Source organism: Bos grunniens, chromosome 9, assembly GCF_055505025.1.
Source record: "Bos grunniens cultivar Pamir isolate PY7600 chromosome 9, Bosgru_T2T1.0, whole genome shotgun sequence".
In the NCBI taxonomy this organism is placed as follows: domain Eukaryota; kingdom Metazoa; phylum Chordata; class Mammalia; order Artiodactyla; family Bovidae; genus Bos; species Bos grunniens.
The window spans coordinates 99,661,054-99,681,426 of NC_141173.1; the positions used below are offsets into that span (position 1 = coordinate 99,661,054).

At 44.2% G+C, this 20,373-nt stretch overlaps 1 protein-coding gene and 1 long non-coding RNA gene across 6 annotated transcripts in view; one reads left to right on the forward strand and one right to left on the reverse strand.

The window, feature by feature from the left end:
* PACRG (parkin coregulated) overlaps positions 1 to 20,373 on the forward strand; it is a 531,317-nt gene that overhangs the window by 502,962 nt on the left and 7,982 nt on the right. The gene's annotated exons all lie outside the window — the stretch shown is intronic.
* Positions 661 to 20,373, reverse strand: part of LOC147366456 (uncharacterized) — a 40,367-nt gene continuing 20,654 nt past the window's right edge. For both annotated transcript variants that reach the window (XR_015133430.1, XR_015133429.1), the window contains exon 3: positions 661 to 20,107. This is a non-coding gene — a long non-coding RNA (uncharacterized LOC147366456). The remainder of the gene's footprint in view (positions 20,108 to 20,373) is intronic.

Genomic DNA, 20,373 nt, shown 5'->3' on the forward strand with positions numbered 1-20,373 from the left:
ACCTTGGGATTTTCTCGTCTCTCTCTCCATCTTACATACAAGCTTCAGAGAGCTTGCAGCTGGTCCATGGCTACACTGTGAGTGCTGGCTGGGCTGAACTGGGCCCCAGCCTCCCTGGCAAGGGCTCAATTCCAGTCTGCCACCATGGTCGTCTGTCCCCGCAGAGCTCACAGGCGTGCATTTCTTCTTTGCACGTGATGAAAACAGTGGTTGTCGATCGGAGGGCGCCCAGCATTAGGAGCCAGGAGTGGCTGTTAGAAAACTGCTCATTCAAGCTGTTAGTGAACTTAACAGATGAATCAAATCTTATTTTCGATACTTTAAAACCTGGAATGAAACAGTATCATCGCGTAGATACCATCCTGTAATCACTCTTTCCTTCTGATGGCGTTGGAGTTCCGGACATGTAGCGCCACCTGCCCCCCACCCCCGGATGTCCCACAGGGACTTGACCACAGAGTGTCCACTGTAATTCCATACTCTTCCCTCTCCCTTGGAGCTCTGTCATCCCTCACTGTTCCTTATTAAAGCTACCATGCTCCATCTCCAAAGACAGATCTATCAGCAGAAGCCCCAGCATGCCTCTCTCTCTTTCTCTATCAGGTTTACCACCAAGTTCTGTTCTTTGGTAATTTTTAAAAGTATGTTTTCATTTCTCTATTACTCTATACAAACTACTGTCATCACACTGTGCTGGAAAGTGCAATAGCCATCTAGCATATCCCCCATTAAATATTGTGCGAACAGCAGCCAACATATAAAGTTAGTCACTTGTCCATTTACAACCTTCCTTGGCCTCCTGTTTACCCTCAGAACAAGATGACCACGCTCTTTGTGGCCATAAGACCTGATGTCACCTGAGTCCGACATCACCTGGCTCCTTCTTACTTCTCCAGCCTCCCCGAAACCCCCTCTGCCCTCCCCCAGGTCTGCGGGGCTTTCTCAGCTTCTCAACAGTCGCTTCTCTTCTACTTCAGGGCTTTTACCCCCCACTCTGTTCCTCCACCAGGCTTCCCCCGCAGCACCCCAACTCAGGGAGCCGCCCTGACTGTCCACTCCAGGTCAGGTGTGCGTGTCTCACTGCACAGCAGAAGTCATTGTTCATTTAGCGCTCCTCTTCCCGACTGGAGGGAAGCCCCAGGACATCAGGGACAGGGTCTTCCAGCAACCACCGTGTCCTTAGTGTTCCTGCTGCTGCTGCTGCTAAGTCGCTTCAGTCGTGTCCGACTCTGTGCAACCCCAGAGATGGCGGCCCACCAGGCTCCCCCGTCCCTGGGATTCTCCAGGCAAGAACACTGGAGTGGGTTGCCATTTCCTTCTCCAATGCATGAAAGTGAAAAGTGAAAGTGAAGTCCCTCAGTCGTGTCCGACCCTCAGTGACCCCGTGGACTGCAGCCGTCCATGGGACTCTCCAGGCAAGAGTACTGGAGTGGGGTGCCATTGCCTTCTTCCTAGCACCACCCTAACACCCAAGATGGGAGAATCCATCTTTCACATAATCTTCCCGCATGCCAGCCTAGGAGAAGGCAAAGCTTGCCACGGACAAGATGTCTGTCCATGAAGCCGTCAGGGGGCCACCCAGCCAGGGAGCTACAGCAGGGGGAAAAAAAAAAAAAAAAAACAGAGGAAGAAAGCCCCGAGTTTGATGAGGAAGGAGGAACGGCATCGAGTCCAGCTCAGGCGGAGAGCCTGCAGAGGAAGGCGCAGAGCTGTCATGGCAGGCGCTCTGATCAGCTGCCCGGCCGCTGGGGCCAAGGCGTCTTTACGAAGCGCGCACGGAGCGCTGCTGTCAACGTGCTGAGGGTGGACGCCAGCCTCCAGCACACAGCGGTGCCCGCAGCGGGAGCCCCGAGCCTGTGCCGGTTTGATTTCAGTGCCAACTATAAAATGAGCCTCGCGTCTCCACCCAGGCTGCAGGGCGGGAGCGATGACTCAGCACTCTGTCACTGCTCGACACACGCAGCTGCTTGCATTGGTTTCATGCCCGGATAGGAAGGAAAGTGCTCTATGACATAGTTCTTTCATGTAAATCACTTTTAAAAATTATTTTTACATCTGTAGAATTGTGCATAGCTTGGAACACGACCTGTCTCTATGGAAGCGAAGAGGTAAATACGGTATTTCATCAGAATAACTGTTTACTGACAATTCACACTGTTTTATAGTCTATGTCTTTTTGGAGTGGATAGGAGCTCATTATTCAGTGGTTTGTAAAACCTTCCAGACCGAATGATAAACTCACATCTGTTACAATTGGGATGGATGATAAAACCGGTGTGAACTGTCCATAAATATTTATTGTCGTCTAATATCAGCATGTATTGCTGTCTTTAGGAAAAATAATGCGTGTTTTATTATTGATACATAAAGCAGGACATTTGTGTTTGTTACACATGATAACATACTAATAAAATGATGTTCTGTATAATATCAGGGAGGCAAAAACAAAGACGAAATTTGGACTTCATAAGTTAGTTTTACAAAAACATTGTGAAAGACCGTGCTTACTAATACGAACCCCTTTAAAGTATTAAATCTTTAACTCAGTCAAGAATTTGAATTTCAGAATCAGAATACAATAATCATCTCTGCCATAGAAAATGCAAAGTTGTTCAAGACCATCTTTTTAATAACTAGCATATTCTGGGCCCTTTGCTGGCCCCAGAGACCTCTCTCTCTTGGGAGGCCATGCCAGGCTGACACCTCGCCCCACCTTCTGACAAAGCCCTTGAGGGTTTGTAGTTCATCTCAACCAGCTCTGGAGGCCCCTTCAGAGTTCCACGTTTCTTATATTTCTCTTTTAAATTCTGACTTTCATGTAATCTCCCAGAATGAACATCGAAGCCCTAACAGTCTGCATGGATGCCTTTTGGACCCTTGAAAGTGTTGGCGCCAGGGGCGCAAGGCTTTCTCTTCCCGGATGTATGGGGTTTCCTGTTCTGCCCCTGGTGGGGCGGGTGGGATGGAATCCTCGTATGGCCGGCTAGGTTTGGAGGTGACTGAAGACTTTCAGAACACACTTGAGTAGAACTCCCATTTCTTTTGCTTTCTTATTTTCTTATAATTTGACTCAGACAGTAAAGAACCCAACCTGCCAATGCAGAAGACGTGAGTTCGATTCCTGGTTTGGGAAGATCTCCTGGGGAAGGGAATGGCTACCCACTCCAGTATTCTTACCTGGAGAATCCCATGGACAGAGGAGACTGGTGGGCTACAGTCCATTGGGTCACAAAGAGTCAGACACGACTGAGTGACTAACACTTCCACTTTTTCACCTTCTTAAAATTTAAAGAAATAGTTTTGGGAGACTAGGTCTCCAGGTTCTTTCTTTTCTCTTATCCCCACAGAATTTAGATTTTGCTCAAATAACATTTACCCGCTATCATCTTTTTACAGCTCGTTTTTTGGGGAAAGATATTCAGCTTGTGATAATGGGCAGTCGTAGAACTTCACTGAGATTCTTTTTTTTTTTTTTCCCTTAATTGCAGTTTCCTCCTGTGTACTTGAAACTGGAGGTACTCAGAGTGTTTGAAGTGAGCTGTCACCCACTCACCTTGAGAGAGACGCTGAGCTTTCCATCACAGAGCTCACACCCTTTCTCGTAAAGGGAGGCCCTTCCTTCTCAGGCTGTGTGTGTGGTGATGAGCTGAGAGCAGAGTGCTGGACCCACAGAGCCCACAGACCCGAGCCCAGCGGGGTCCTGACCCCTGTCGGCTCCCTGACCTGGGCCTGGCCCTCACAGGTTTTCAGCCTCTGTTTCTCCATCTGTTAAATAAGGATAATAAGCTCTATTGTGCAGGACTGTTGAGAAAATTAGATTCAATGCCTCTAAAGTACATGCCACAGAACAAGCACTCCATAACTAGTGGCTATTATTAACAGTATCTGACATTTGAGATTTAAAAGGAGTGTGGAAGAATTTGGCTGTTATCATCATACCTTCGGGTGGAACTAATAAAACCGTAAATTCCACACTACCAGACTTATGACGCTGAATCATTCTATGCAGCTCTTTACCTGGAATGTGAGCATAAAATGAGTTCTTGAATATCTAAGAAAAATAATGCAGAGAACTTTGTATCACAGAATAGCTACTCATGCATTACACCACACATTTGTGGATGACTTCTCCCAGTTACGTTCCCAGAATACACAGAGAACATAAATTAGCCTTGCATAATATCTGAAATAACTACAATTTGGTGGGTTATATATGAAGCAAAAACCATCAGATGCATTCTACAGAGAAATGCAAGTGAATCGAGGACTCTGTGTTCTTTTGGGGGTGACTTATTCAGTGGTTTCCCTTCATTAGAGCAAAAATTAACTGTGAATTGCCATAGGGACGACCGGAAGACCATGACTAGTGAAGTGGGGACCAAGTGTCCTCTCCTGCATGGGGGAGGACAGGTGTCAAGGTCAGCCGGGCACCGTTGCAATGTGAGAGTCCAGCATAGGACGGGAGGCTGGAAGGTGGTGGGAAGCCAGGCTCAGGCTGACACCTCTGGCATTCTCGGGGTCTGCCCCATCCGAGCCGCTGCCCAGCCCTGCCACCAGCTGGCCCCCGGGTCAGGGCCTCCCCTTGTCCCCAGTGCTTGCCAGGACTTTGATTTTGTTTGTTTGTTCTCATTTACTGACTTTCCTCATTTGGCTTTTAGAGGCGTTAGGACCAAACCAGTTAAAAGATGTCTTTCTTTATGTGGCTGTCTTTCCTAAGCGTTTCCAAAACACTGTTGAAGGACATTACAGATCACGCCGCTGTATTTTTAGTCTTGCATCAGTCTTTCATAAATAGCTCTTAATTTTTCCATTGATTTCATCAGTCTTTCTGTTTAGAAATTATTTTAGCTCTTTGAATACTTAAGATTATATCTGAAAGAGGGTTAAATAAAAGTTAAGAAAGGCTTATAATCAATCTATTTCCCCAATGTTGTCCAATTAAATAACTCCCTGATGACTCCAGTCTGAATGCCAATAACAATAACAGCATGTCAGTTAGGGCAACACTCACCCTGGACACGCGCTGACATTTCTCCCCCGGTACTAGTCCTGGGAAGGAACCACTAGGATCCCCTTTTCCCCATGAGGAAGTGAAGACCCATAGAGCTAAGCGACTTGTTAGTCTAGTTCCCGGCACGTGGACCATCTGTCCTCAACCCCACACTGCCTCCAGCTTCTTGAGACAGCGACCTGCCTCCACAAGTCATCGCTCATCCACACTCTGCACCAGCTCCAGAGGCACTTAATTCACACACAGCAATCAAGGAATGACTGTTTTAAGCAGGTTACATTATATTCAAACCTACTTTTAGGAGAAAATTTTCCAAGGCACCCAAGTCTTAAAGCTCGTTGCTGCCCCTTCCTTTGGCCTGTGAAAATGTAGTGAATTGACCCCAGGCTGAACAGTGGGAGGAAGCTGGCTAGAGTTTGAGGCTGGGAGGAGGGGCTGAGAGCCCCCAACACCAACCACCTTCCGCAGAGCCAGCCCCCAGCCAGACCCGGCTGCCTCTTTTACCCGTTGTGCGAACTTGGGCAAATCCACTTCTCTAATACATAGTTGTGAAAAGTGTTAGTTGCTAAGTCTTGTCCGACTCTTTGCAACCCTATGGACTGTCGCCCACCAGGCTCCTCTGTCCAAGGAATTCTCCAGGCAAGAATACTGGAGTGGGTGGCCATTTCCTTCTCCAGGGGATCTTCCCCACCCAGGGATCGAACTTCAGTCTCCTATGTTGCAGACAGCTTACCACCAGGGAAGCCAAGTCTAAGTAAGGATGCTAATAATAGCAACAGCCTCAGAGTTTTGTTACAAAGTTTAAACAAAATAGTATATTTAAGCACAGTTCAACATCTGGCAATAGAAAAGGCTCAACTCAACACATGTTTAACCACCAAGTCCTGTCTGACTCTGCCACCCTCAGGGACTGCAACACGCCAGGCTCCCCCGCCCTTCAGCATCTCCCAGAGTTTGCTCAAACTCATGTCCGTTGAGTCGGTGATGGCATCCAATCATCTCATCCTGTCACCCCCTTTTCCTCCTGCCCTCAGTTTTCCCAGCACAAGAGTCTTTTCCAACAATTTGGTTCTTCACATCAGGTGGCCAAAATATTGGAGCTTCAGCTTTAGCATCAGTCCTAGCAGTAAATATTCAGGGTTGATTCCCTTTAGGATGGACTGGTTTGAGCCCTTTGCTATCCAAGGGACTCAAGGGAAAGGAACAGCGACCCCACAGGAGACTGAGCCAGACCTGCAACACCCCCTAGCATTGTTACTACGATGCCGGGCCTCAAGGGGAGAGCACTCGGCAGGGGCCTTCCACACGATACTCATCTATAAATCTCACTGCATTAAATGAAGTCAGAGCTGCGTGAGCTTCACAAGAATTGAAGGTCAGGGAGAGGACGGGACTCTGACGGTGGGGTTGTAGACCTTGGGCCTCCTCTGTGCCTCTCATCTACCTCTCTGGTCCTCTCCTTGGCTACTCGAGGATTCTCAAGCAAATGGTTTCTCTGCCAAACGTGAACACTTCCCTCCTGGGAGGCACTGACTTCCCTTTTCACTCAAATGCTCTCCTTTCCTAGCCTCAGTTCCAGTGGCTTCTCCCCGAGTCTTGCCGAACCTCCAGAGGACCCCTCTGCTTGCCAGCCTCGACCCGGCCCTGCCCCCCACATCCCACTGGCCCAGCGATAGAGGGGCCACAGTGGGCCAGACACCCTTCCCTCCTGCAGCAAAGCTACTCCTTTATATTTGTTTTCCTAACCAACAGTTTCTTTAACACCTACTGTATTAAGCTATGTAAGAGACTCGGGTTCGATCCCTGGGTCAGCAAGATCCCCTGGAGGAGGGCATGGCAACCCACTCTAATATTCTTGCCTGGAGAATCCCCATGGACAGAGGAGTCTGGGGGGTTACAAAGAGTTGGACACAACTGCAGTGACTTAGAGTGCACATATTAAGCTAGACACTCTAGAGGATGCAAAGATGGTTCCTATCTTCAAGGAACTTAATTCCTGTCGATGCCCATAAAATGGGTTTCCTGGTGATCAGGGTGGTAAGGGAAGCATAACCCCCTTGTGAATGGCTAAAGGAGTGATCAGGAGAGCCTTCATAGAGAGGATGAGCCTTATAGATCTTGAGAAGCAGGGGTGGGAGGCATGGGAGGAAATGACCACTGGACGGAAAGACACGAGGAAAGCTGAGGAGGTGGGTAGTCCGCCACCCCTGCTTGGGGATGACAGCTGTCATTCGACTGCAGCCCTGCATTCCTGTGCGAGAGGATGGGAAGCTAAGGATTGGCCTCAAGCCCACTGAGTAGGGCTAATGCCAGGCCAAGGAGGCTGGAATTTCTTCCACAGCTAATGGTAAAGTTTTCACCAGCAGAGAAATAATGGTGCAAGCCGAGTTCATGACGGTTGACTTAGGTGGTGGTAAAGGATGAATCTGAGGGTCTGGAAAGGCGGAAGGCAGCAGAGACCCATGGAGAAGTTCCTGCAGTAGTTAGGCAAACTGGAGACAGATTCCCAAGGGCCAAGTGCCGTGGCGGCAGAGATGGAGAGGGTGACCAGTCTTGACAAGCGAAGGGACGTGGCGTGTGAGACAGGGCTGAGTCTTCCTCGTGAGCTTTCCCAAGTGGCAAGCCCAGATTCTTTGGGTACCGAAACCCAATGTCTAACGTTTTTCATAGAACACAATTTTCACCAAAATAAAGCATAAATATATTCAGAATGAAGGGGAACATGTTAGAGGAAGCCATCAGTTTTGATTTAAATAGTGTGTGACTCAAATGACGCCTCTACTCCCTAATTGGCTCCCTTCATGTTCTTTAATCATACTGAAGAATCTACATCAGATTAATTCAAAGTTCTGTTTCTTAAAACGGTTTGTTCCATTCCCTTTGAGCTTTTACAGAAGATGAACATTACCTTGTGACCAGGGCTCATTGAAATGAGTGAGCAATCACACCCCTGCAAGGATTTTTTTTTTTTTTTTTCAAAGATAGAAACAGATATAGATTGATCTGGAAAGGAAAATCAAACATAGTGCTAATATTTAGACGTCTTCTCAGTGCGCTGATGAATTATTCAGGCTACTCGAAAAGATTTTGCAAGGCTTCCCTTTATGCTTAATATGAAAGGTTTAACAGCAAGAGTCGTTTCTAGGAAATCCTACGCAGCATGTTCTTCTTTGGGGAGTTTAATGACACTTAGGTCATGAACAAGAATCAATAATGAACTATTGATTTTGGCTTCAACAATAAAACAGAAGTGTCTTAGATCCTTCCGGCGGGGGACGGCCGTTACACTACCATCGTGTGTATAAGTGTTCGGGGGCACCCGGCAAGCCCCTCCCAGGGCAAGCTGCGGTGTGGGCACCACCGTTGCCTCTGTGGTTTGGAACATCTAGAGGCCCAGACTCAGCCCTTCCAGCTCCTGGTCATCAAACAGCCTTTCCAAAGGGCAACGGTTAAGGACAACAATGAAATTAAGGCTTTTATGCTCATTTCCAGGTGATCGGAGGCAATATGCCCTTCTCAGCCAGATTGCTGTATACTGTTGACTGTTACATTAGGAATTATAGAAATAGAGTTTTTGGAAATTTCATTTATACCGCATATACATGGTCATTTGAAATAAAAAGTATTTGTTACTAAAATGTTTATCTTCCACAGAATGGGAATTAAGAAGGCAATATGACAAGCAAACACACATAATGCCTGTCCGCATGACTGTTCGAGAAACTAACACAAATACATGTGACTCGCTAATGTATGCTTGCTCTCAACATATAAAGAATACAGGCTTACAATGTTGTGAGACTTTTAATGGAAGTTGTAAGCATTTTTGGAAGTAAGGGTCTAAAAAATCAAGTTTTTTCAACATCAGTGAAGAATACAAGAGATAACCATTAAAAGAATACAACAGTACTAACCACATTTTGATATATCCTCATAAAGTCTAGTAACAATATCTTCTTGTACTTTCCTATTTTCCAATTCCAACCTAGATCCTATTTTTGCCAAGATACTATCTAGCGTGATAACTTCCAATGGCAATTACAAAATATGACCCAATTGTTTCTTTAAGAAAAAAAAAAAGTGAACTTTATTTTGGTTAGGAAACAAGATATTTTAATGAAAATGATCTAAAACAAAAAACACAATTGTAGTAAAATAGATGAGGAAATTGTACTTCTTTGTATTAAAATATTTTTCATAAAACATTAAAAATATATTAATGAGAATTTAATCTCATATAAGAAAGTTAATCTGCTATAATATTGCTTTATGTATGTTTGTATGAAATTTCCTGGGAGTAAAACAAATTATGTCATCATAATATTGTTTTGTCTCCCCTACAGAAATATTTTTATAAAACAGTTTAAAACGCATTTTAAAGAGGGATAAAAATCTTAAACTTAGTGAGAATTGTAACTTTCAACATTATTTTCATGGAGAGTCAAGGAAAATTACTAAAAACAAAATTCACGCTTAAAATTAGTCAATAAAAATCAGGTTGTCAATACTGATCTCAGTTTTCTCCAAATGTAAAATGGCGACTTAAGGAAAAGGAAACACTGGAGAAAACTTGGAAAGAAATATTTTTAAGGACCTGACATAATCTTTCTATTATACAACAAATGTTCCAACAACCATATCTATCCTTGTATTTAATTTTGGCCAACTATGGTGGCTCAAAATTATTATTAACTTTTACTATTGCTGCTGCTGCTGCTAAGTCGCTTCGGTCGTGTCCAACTCTGTGGGACCCCATGACGGCAGCCCACCAGACTCCCTCGTCCCTGGGATTCTCCAGGCAAGAGTACTGGAGTGGGTTGCCATTTCCTTCTCCCTTACACTATTAATTACACAGAAAATTCCAAAGCTATAAAGCTATACAGAGGGAAACCAGTTTTCACATAATTGAATAATATATCCATTGTTAAAGCAGTTATTTAACGTGACATTTTTTATTTCACCTTGCTATCACATGTATCAGAACTGAATTTCTGGGTCAAAATATCCATAAAGACATTTGGTTATTTTGCATATCATGGTTAAATTTTATACTTGAAAGTCAGGTCTACACCTTTCTGTACCACATCTGTTAAGCTGTGGGTCATAACAGTGCCAACCTCACACGGTTGTTGAGAGTTAAAATAAGTGAAGCATATAAGGGATGCTTACACATCTAGTGCCCACACTAAGAATTACATGGCAGTTCTTTTTATATAGTAAGAATTAAAATTTGAGATACAAATAGAGACCGCCCCAGCCCAAATTCTATTCCTTTCCCCAAATTCTGATTTGCCATATTAGAGCTGCCAGGTTTTTTTTAAGGGAAATAGTAAAATAAATAAAAAGTGAGTCAATTTAGTTCCTTCAAGCAAAAAACAATTTTAACAGGGCTTAATGGAATTTGGGATTTTGAGCTTTCATTTTACTTGTTAGATCAGTAATGTTTGGGCTCCTAGTTATGTAGTTTTCTATAGAATCCATCCCTGGTTTCTGGACAAACTCCACCCTGAGCAGGGACTGCAGAGGGTGCAGACACGAGCAGCCCTGAGATATATTTCACGTGTCTCATTTTACCTTGGTCTTTGGGAGAGGGTAATGAGTAGACCTGCTGGTCAATAAATGCTTCTCACTGATCTCCATCAACAGCTTTCTTTTTCTTAATCTACAGCATTACATCTTATAACAGGCTGTAAGCACAGAAAAAGTAAAAGAAATACCCAGATAGTTCACAACTAAAGGTCAGATGTACTAAAAAATCCACCAAATAATTACATTTACCCTGATTAATTGAATGGAATGTCCGTTATCCATCTGACCTTGCACTGGCTCCATGCTAATCAGGCTCAAAGTCCTTTCGTAACATTTACTTTTGCCTTAAAATCTGCTGTCCATGTAATATGCGACTTTCTTCCCTCCAGAAAGCTTCGTTTCATTGTTGAGTTGGAGTGAGATGTAAAGACTTTTTTCCCCCTTGTTATTCACTAAAAAGGGCCCGCAAGTTAATCATCTGACCTCAACACAAAATGAACACAACTGTGCTTATTTGTGCCTAAAAGAGATAGCAGTACGCCCACTGAAATGCGTCTCCAGCCAGAGGTCACCGTTAAGGTTATTGGCATGGTTTTGTGAGGAGGCTCGTGTTGCAGCTGTCTGCACTGTCCCTAGCCTGAAGATAAATAGCAGACTTCAGTTTCCACTGCTACTAGTCTCTTAACCTTCAGTAAGAACAAATGCCCCGGCTCACCTCCGCCTGCTTCCTCAGAGTTTACCTCACAACCCCTGCCCAGCCTCCAGCCTGGGCTTCCTGGCGCCACTTCCATCCTTTGGGGTGCCCCATGCAGTGAAAAGCGGAGAAATGCCAGCACAAGGCTAAACCGGTTGTAGTAAGTCACACGTTCAACGTGTCACAAATTAACGCTTTCCACACGCAAACCAAAATAGCGACAGTTTTCCATGTGGCCTCGTTTGTAAATAATCCAATTTGAAGGTGACTCCCAAAGTCGTGATTTAAGGCGCGTTGCATATGAGAGCTGACCAAACCACACACGTGGTTGTGCCTGGGCCTACCCTCTGGTGGGGAACGGAGCCTGGCCCTCCACAGGATGACCCAGGAAGCCAGGGCTGGGTGGGTGGCGGCCTGGTGGATGGGTGCTCACAAGCAAGGAGTGCAAAGCTTTTTTAGAAATCTAACCATTATAAATGGCCCTCCTTCTGAAGGTGATAATCGATTCAATTGTTGCTGTTGCTTAATAGCTCAGTCGTGTCCGACTCTTTGCGATCCCATGAATCGCAGCACACCAGGCCTCCCTGTCCATCACCAATTCCCGGAGTTCACCCAGACTCACGTCCATCGAGTCAGTGATGCCATCCAGCCATCTCATCCTCTGTCGTCCCCTTCTCCTCCTGCCCCCAATCCCTCCCAGCCTCAGAGTCTTTTCCAATGAGTCAGCTCTTCGCGTCAGGTGGCCAAGGTATTGGCATTTCAGCTTTAGCATCAGTCCTTCCAATGAACACCCAGGACTGATCTCCTTTAGGATGGACTGTTTGGATCTCCCTGAAGTCCAAGGGACTGTCAAGAGTCTTCTCCAACACCACAGTTCAAAAGCATCAATTCTTCGGTGCCCAGCTTTCTTCACAGTCCAACTCTCACATCCACATATTCCTTAGTAATTACAAAAATACTAATGGAAGTAACTTTAAAGTAACATTTTGCAGCTGCTGAATTAGCGAACTAAGTTTTAGTTACAGCATCAGTGCTGTGATAAATAGGTAAGCTCCTGTGTGGCTGGCAACGTTACAAATTGGCATAACCTTTGACTTAACGGTGGCTCCATGGTAAAAATCCACCTGCTAATGTGGGAGATGCAAGAGATGTGGTTTTGATCCCTGGGTCAGGTTGGGAAGATCCCCTGCAGGAGGGCATGGCCACCCATTCCAGTACTCTTGCCTGGAGAAACCCATGGACAGAGGAGCCTGGCGGGCTACAGTCCATAGGGTTGCAAAGAGTTGGACACGACTGAGCCCTCATGAAAGGTCAACGTCAGAGGTTCTGAAAATCAATATGGAGAGATACACATATACTGATATATACCAATAACTGCAAAAGGCTCATATTCTCTGAAGTAGTAACCACACTCCTGAATATTGTTTCAAGGAAATAATAGGACTAAAGGTAAAGACCGAATGCATCCTGATCTAAAATTGTGACAGTCTGGAAGGAGACAGTGTCCTCAGCTAGAGCCGGGGGGCTGCTTCCTTCACACTCCTTCAACCCTGAGCTGTTGAGCAGTTGTTAATGACAATTATCAAACTGTCAAATCATCAGTGTTGGAAAGAGCACCCGAGACAACCAGGCGATGCCGTGCTCTCCAGTCAGTTTGTCTGAACCTCCAGGCCCTTGTTGCACTTTCTGTTCTGCACTGCCTGTCCCTCCCAGGCTGCTTGTTGCAAAGCTAGGTTCTTCTCAGCATTCAGGGGATTAAATTCAGCTTAAACTTAATTTTCTCAGTGAGACCTTCCTGATCACCCGCCTGGGGTGGTCCCTCCGAGTCCCTCTCTGTCACATCTCTTTATTTCCTTCCTTGCTGAAACCTCTCATTCTTTCGAACTCTCCTGTTCCACCATTGGTTTTGCTGTTGTTCAGTCCCTCAGCGTGTCCGACTCTTTGTGACCCCATGAACAGCAGCACGCCAGGCCTCCCTGTCCGTCACCAACTCCCGGAGCTTGCTCAAACTCATGTCCATTGAGTCAGTGATGCCATCCAATCATCTCATCCTCTGTTGTCCCCTTCTCCTCCCACCTTTAGTCTTTCCCAGCATCAGGGTCTTCCCCAATGAGTCGGTTCTTCACATCAGGTGGCCAAAGTATTGGAGTTTCAGCTTCAGCATCAGTCCTTCCAATGAATATTTAGGACTGATTTCCTTTAGGGTTGACTGGTTTGATCTCCTTGCTGTCCAAGGGACTCTCAGGAGTCTACTTCAGCACCACATTTTGAAAGTATCAATTCTTCAACACTCTGCCTTCTTTGTGGTCCAACTCCATATATCTGTACATGACTACTGGAAAAACCATAGCTTTGACTATGTGGACCTTTGTCAACAAAGTGATGTCCCTGGTTTTTAATACACTGTCTAGGTTTGTCATAGCTTTTCTTCTAAGGAGCAAGTCCTTAGTTTATTGGGGTGTTAATATCTGCAGGAGGACAGGAATCCATCTTTCCGCCCTTCATGTGGGCACCCCTGATCAGGCTCTACCTAGGGAGGAAGGGGATTGAGGGTCACAAGTGAGTGTAAGTTTACGCTGTAAATTGTTTGCTTATGAAGTCCTGCAACCGAAAACCTTGGTCATGATGCAGACAGGTCCAAGGAACCCATCTGGACCAGAACAAACTATGCCTGAGTAACGGGCACCCCCAGCAGGGCAGGTCCATGTGCTCAGTGAGTCCAGACAGCTGACAGTAAGCTCACACTCCTGCAGGACTTGGAGACAAAGCGGCTCCCCTCTGCTCCTTGTCTGGAGTGAGCCCTTCTTATAGAAGCCAAATGCTTACTTCCTGTGTTCTGTAGGCTAGTCTTCCTGTCCTGCCCAGAAATGAAGTGAAGCGAAGCAAAGTGAAGTGAAAGTCACTCAGTCATGTCCAGCTCTTTGCAACCCTGTGGACTGTAGCCCACCAGGCTCCTCTGTCCATGGGATTCTCCAGGCAAGAATACTGGAGTAGGTTGCCATTTCCTTCTCCAGGGGATCTTCCTGACTCAGGGATCAAACCCAGGTCCTCTGCACTGCGGGCAGATTCTTTACCATCTGAGCCACCAGGGAAGCCCAAGAATACTGGAGTGGGTAGCCTATCCCTTCTTCAGGGGATCTTCTTGACCCAGGAATTGAACCGGGGTCTCCTGCATTGCAGGTGGATTTTTTACCAGCTGAGCCACAAGGGAAGCCCATCCTACCCATAGAAGAGATAAATCATAAGCAATCCATTGTGACCTGGAAAGCCAGGTACTGACATCACAGAAATTACAGTGATACGAACTGTCCAAGTTTATCAACAGCTTGTTATTTTCATAAAGATATAACATATGTTCTCCTGTTTTATCCTCAAATCTCTCCTCCCAGGTAGGCATTGTTACACCTGAATCAGCCAGAGATTCATTAACAGGCTGAGGGCATGTTCTTGTGCACCCAGCCTCAACCTCATGGGGATGCTCCTGTTTATTTCCAGTTGGTTTTATTTGGACTCACCTACTCTTACAATCCTGATTCAGAGGAAAGTAATCATGTGCACTAAACTGAGGAATTTTAGAGAGAGAGAAATGTAACACAGGCAAATAAACAGTCTTTATTCCAAAGTATCAAAAGTCAGCATATTTTACCTATCAGTGTTTCCAACAAGCTTTAGTTTCAATTCTTGTACAAGCCCGATCTTGCTGCCACGGCAAATTAAATGGCCACATTTTGTCCCCATGACTTAGACACCTCTTTTTTTTTCCTTCGCACGTAGCCAAAACTCAGCTTGAACTTTAGCAAAGCCCTGAACGTTTGTAAAAATGGAGTCAGGTGAGCTCAGCGTTTGCAGGTTATGCTCTGCGTGAACGCTCCTGGGCAGAGTTGATGTCTCCTGCCACATCTAACTAACTAGTGTAGACGCTGATAAAAGTTGCTAGTCAGAGCTTTGAAAGATACTTAGAGGGAACTCCAAACCGAGTTGTAAAAGGCTTGGAGGCTTTAACTCTTATCACATATACAGTCATTAACTCAGTTCAGCCCAGCAGATCGCTTTGATTTATTCATTAAATATATTATTTTTGCATTAATTGAGCTCATTTGATGAGAAAGACTCCCACTCAGTAAGATTTCCAGTTAATGGCTTGGAAATCTATTAGATTTTGCACCCAATAATTCATCTTCGAATTTTCAAAGAGTAGCTAGGTTAGGCAAGCTGAGATAAATCGTAGATAATCGAGGAACCATCTGATCTGCAGAAACGACGTGATGTGTTTTTTTCACCGTGAGCACCATTAGTGAGTTTATCTATTTAATTAGTTTCTGCAGCAGAACAAAGAGTACATCAAGGCCACGAAGGTCTTTTATTCGGTGGCTCTGTGCAGCTATTCGTCTAAAACGACTTAAGCAAACTTTGTTGTGGTGGCGATTACCAGCATGGACACGCACGGGCTTCCGAATTCTGAGTTCATGATAAAGATGAAAGCTCTAACAGAGATAATTTGAGAAGTACATCTCCCCCCAAGTTTATTGCATCTGCTGATAAAACTGGTTAGAAATCTGGACTTCTTTTCTCATTTTTGTACCTCGAATACAAAAAAAAATTGAAAACTAAAGATGGGTTGTATCACTAATATTTCTTGGAAGTGAAAAACCATGATAATAGCCGTCATTCTGGTCCATTTCCAAGTTTTCAGGATCATTCTAAAAGCAGTGAAATTATTTCCAATATGTTGCATCACTCCTGAAAGCAGGAATCAGTATTTCCAATTGAAATCATTTATTTTTCTGACTGAGAATTATCAGGTATTAATAGCTAGGAAAGAAACTATATTAAGCAAAATTTAGATATCAATAAAATAAGATAATATGATTTTTTTTTTCATTCTGAAGGAAGAAAGCTTTCTCTTCTCAAAATAAAGGGTGACCCAAGTAAGTGAAATGTGTCTCTCAGTCGTGTCCAACTCTTTGTGACCCCATGGATTGTAGCCCACCAGGATCCTCTGTCCAGGGAATTCTCCAGGCAAGAATACTAGAGTGGGTAGCCATTCCCTTCTCCAGGGGATCTTCTGGGTCTCCTGCATTACAGGCAGATTCCATCTGATCCACCAGGGAAGCCCAACCCAAGTAAACTCCACTTTAAATCAAGGAGGATTTTGGAGAAGAGATAAGGCTATCTAACTGTATAGACCCTATATGTACTTATACCCAATCTTCCTGAATCCACATAAATACTATCTCCAGGATAAAAACTCACAAGTTTGTAAATAGTAAATAAAGAACAGGTATTGGGCAAATTGTGGGCGTTATATTTAACATACAATTTACTTAGAACCAAATTTGCTTATATCTCGATTGGTAAACACAAAAAGTAATAATTTCTTCATTCATTCATTCATCCCTTTTACAAATATTCAATTTGTATTTGACGCCAACAAACAAAGTTTGTAAGTAGTGTGATCCTGTCCTTCAAGAGGTGGTAAAACACAGGAAGACTAAGTTTCATAAATGACTTCCTAAGGGATTTAGATTTGATATGTTCATTAGGGCCATGGAGGGATTACTGACCACAGCTCTAGGAATTCAAAAGAAAGAAGATTGTGGAGTCAACTCCACAGAGTAAGTAAATCCCAAACTAGCCTTGAAAAGAAATGAGGTTGGACTTTCCCAGAAGGGAGAGGGGACAATATTCCTATGGGAAGTTTTTAAAGACATGAGTGAAAATTATGCCCACTGGGGCCAGGAAGAAATCCACATCTGGGTGAAACAGACGGTCTTGGGAAGGAGAGAAATATGAGATTGACTTCATAAGGGAGGGTGGAGACAGAGAGCTCTATCAGGCATTTGAATTTGGTCTCTCATACAATGTGGAGGTGTTGGCAATTAATCAGGAGAGAAAGTGACTGGAAATTAATCTGCAGGGCAAATCAGGAAGAGGAGAGTTTGAAAGGCCAAGTAGACTATTAGCTGCTACCCAGGGTGGGCCAGAGAAGCTCTGCAACTGGGTTTATTATGGAGACCACTGCCCACCGCAAGCTGAATACAGACACAGAGAATCTAAGCCCCTATCTGAGCCGCCACGCAGGCTCATGCTTCCAGTGAAGTCAGCACTGACCTGGGGGTAGGGCTCAGGGGCTGGGGGTGGGGGAAACCCCCGGAATGCCTCCACACAGGCGTTCAATCCGATCAAGTGCTACTACTCAAGAATCCCAAGGTACAGTTTCTTAAAGGAACACGAGAGACTTTCCTCGTCTTCTTGGATCACAGAAACCTTGAAATTTGATTCATAAACGTCCCCAATATCCATGGCTTGAATCTGACTTTTTAAAAGGGTATCAGAAGACCATCCAGACAGACGGTCATAAAAAGTTTCTCCTTTATACCGTCTCACCCTCTTCCTACTCTTCTATAGCTACAGGTTTCCCCAACCCCTCTGGTCTGACTCCAGGTGTCCATCTACAGGTAGCAAAGGCAGTCTGGACAGTGGTCTTAGGCTGTTTTCCTGCCTCAGGCAGATCAAAGCCTATGATTCCTTTTTCTGTAAGACCGTAGAACCAATACCTACAGGTCTAGAAATAAGTCATAAGTGGTCATAGGGAGGGAAGAGGGAGGGACAGAATGTGATGCTTATCCCAGGATTTTCCCATAGTCCTCCTGTATTGTGTTGTTCTTCAGTCACTAAGTCATGTCCAACTCTTTGCAACCACGTGGACTGAAGCATGCCAGGCCCCTCTGTCCTCCACTATCTCCCAGAGTTTGCTCAAAGTCATGTTCATTGAGTCAGTGATGCTATCTAGCCATCTCATCCTCTGCTGCCCACTTTTCCTTTTGTCTGTATCGTATGGCCCTGGAAAAAGTCTTTGAAATCAGCCTTCATTTTGTCTTCCTGCTCATATCTTGGTAAAGGATGTCACTATTTCAAGGGCTTTTATAAGGAAGGAAAGATAGTGTAATAGTCTGTAGCATAAAAATGAGGCCAAGATGAACAGTTTGCTGTCCTGGGATTGATTGCTTGCAGTCAGTAGAGCATCCCAGAGACCTGCTCTCCAGATGCCATTCCTTCTCTGCAGGGCTAAAATTCTCCTAGAATTAGAAAGACCAAGTTCTTGGTCCCTTGCAGGCTGTCTGTGCTGGCGGAGGACACTTAGACCTCTCTTTCTGGATCTTCCCATCACCTTCTCGTTCTCTCTCCGCAGACGCCTCCCACCCCTTCTCCTTCTCAGCACCCCAGCATCGTGTATGGTTTGTATCACTTTACTGAGTGATTTCACCTCCTCCACCTCAGGTTGCTTCTCTGTGCTGGGACAGGAATAGCATCTAACTCATCTAGCTGTTCTTTGCTCTCAAATGACATTATGCTAGTATTATTATTGTTGTTATTATTACTCCACCATGAGATAAACCCGCAGGAAATAGACTTGGGACAAGAGCTGGCCTTAGAACTCTCTGCTCCCTTTCTGTTGGGTATTCACTGAATGTTCACTGAATCACGTGGGCCGACGAGAAAAGGGACGCACTGCCACTTCACTACTAGGAATTCAGGTTAGTCCAGTGGTGACTGAACCTATGAGTGTAGTTATCCCAAAGAGGGATAAACTGGTGAACCTGCCTATTTTTCTCAATATAACTTCAAGTCAAAATAGTCATTGATCAGAGATGAATCCAATTTGCCTTTACGTGGTCTTGACCAAATGACTGTCACCTGAATATATATAAAAAATCAGCCCATATATTTGGTCTCTATTCTAATACATCAACATCCATATTGACTTACTGAAGTAGCAGAATGGAATAATTTTGGGTAGTGTGTCAATAAATAATTTGATTTTCTGACAGTGTTCTCTTTTTAAATGACAACTAACTATATAAACATTGGTCCCTTGGGATTTTTTTTTTTTTTAGAACTTATATGAAAGCTGGATTTGGTACTTACGAGTTTTGTGGCTTACTTTGAAGAATTATACAGTAGCTCTGTGATTATCTTTTCAGTTGAAATACAATGCATCTATTGAATAACCTTCACTTCCAAAAGCTTGTTCCGAAGTTGTATTGTGGTATTATATAAAGTAATGTTAGGATGAACAGAGCTCACCCCAATTCAGTTCTTTCTTTCCATAGGGACGGTAACTGAGATTCAGAGAAATTAGGTAACCTGTCCATAGTTAACCGTCTAGTAAGTTATTGGACGTTGTAGCTGCTAAGGTTTGAAAACTTACATTGCAGGTTATTCGCCTTTGAAGTTCAATGTTTTTTCCCATTATATAACTATACCCCCCAATGTTGTCATTGTTCATTTCCTACAGAACAAATCTACTTTGGAAAATGGCAGTTGTTCAGAAAGGACTTGGCACTTGTCTGAAGGAGCACTTAAATATTTAATTCATGATTAGGTCAAGATCCGTGATACCTTCAGTTTCACCAGTGATCAGTGCTCCGTTCAGAGATGAAAACCTTTCCTTGAACTTTCAAAACTATGATGGGCTAGGAACCTCTGGCTTTAGTTACCCAGCTCCTGCGTCAGAAGGAGAGGGAGAGAGACAGACATCCAGCTGGGAATCCAGATCTTGCTTCAAAGCTTTTATCTTCAGAGGAAAGAAATCTTGTGAATTTCATTAATGTCAACAAGATCTGAGAAGATTTGGAGTGTTTAAGCCCTTGGGCGTCTCTAGTATGACATATGCTCTGGTTATTATAAGTCTGTGGTTGCAAAACCATTGCAACTTTGATTCACATCCGCCATGAACCAACACTCTGGAAATATCCATCATATGGTCAGACTTAAGGGTACGTTGAAAACAGTCACTTTCCAAGAGATTATGAAGTCAAGTTATCACTAAGGGGGAAAAAGATGAATCTCCTCAAAGTGACATAACAAAGCTAAAAAAAAAAAAAAAAAAAGTGAAAGCATTTCTTTAGGATTCTAGAAGTAGATAACCTTAAAACATCTCCCCAGAAGGCTTCTCCTCTTATTCAATGTATAAAAAATGAATTTTGCCCTGGCTTGTCTTGCCCTCTTGCCTTCCACTTCCATTCTTTCATCTCCAGAAAGAAGCAGACTAAAATTTATGATTATTCCCACTGTAATTTTCCAAACATTATGGGAGAGAGCACTTTTATTCTTAAACAGGTAATGCTATTTCTAT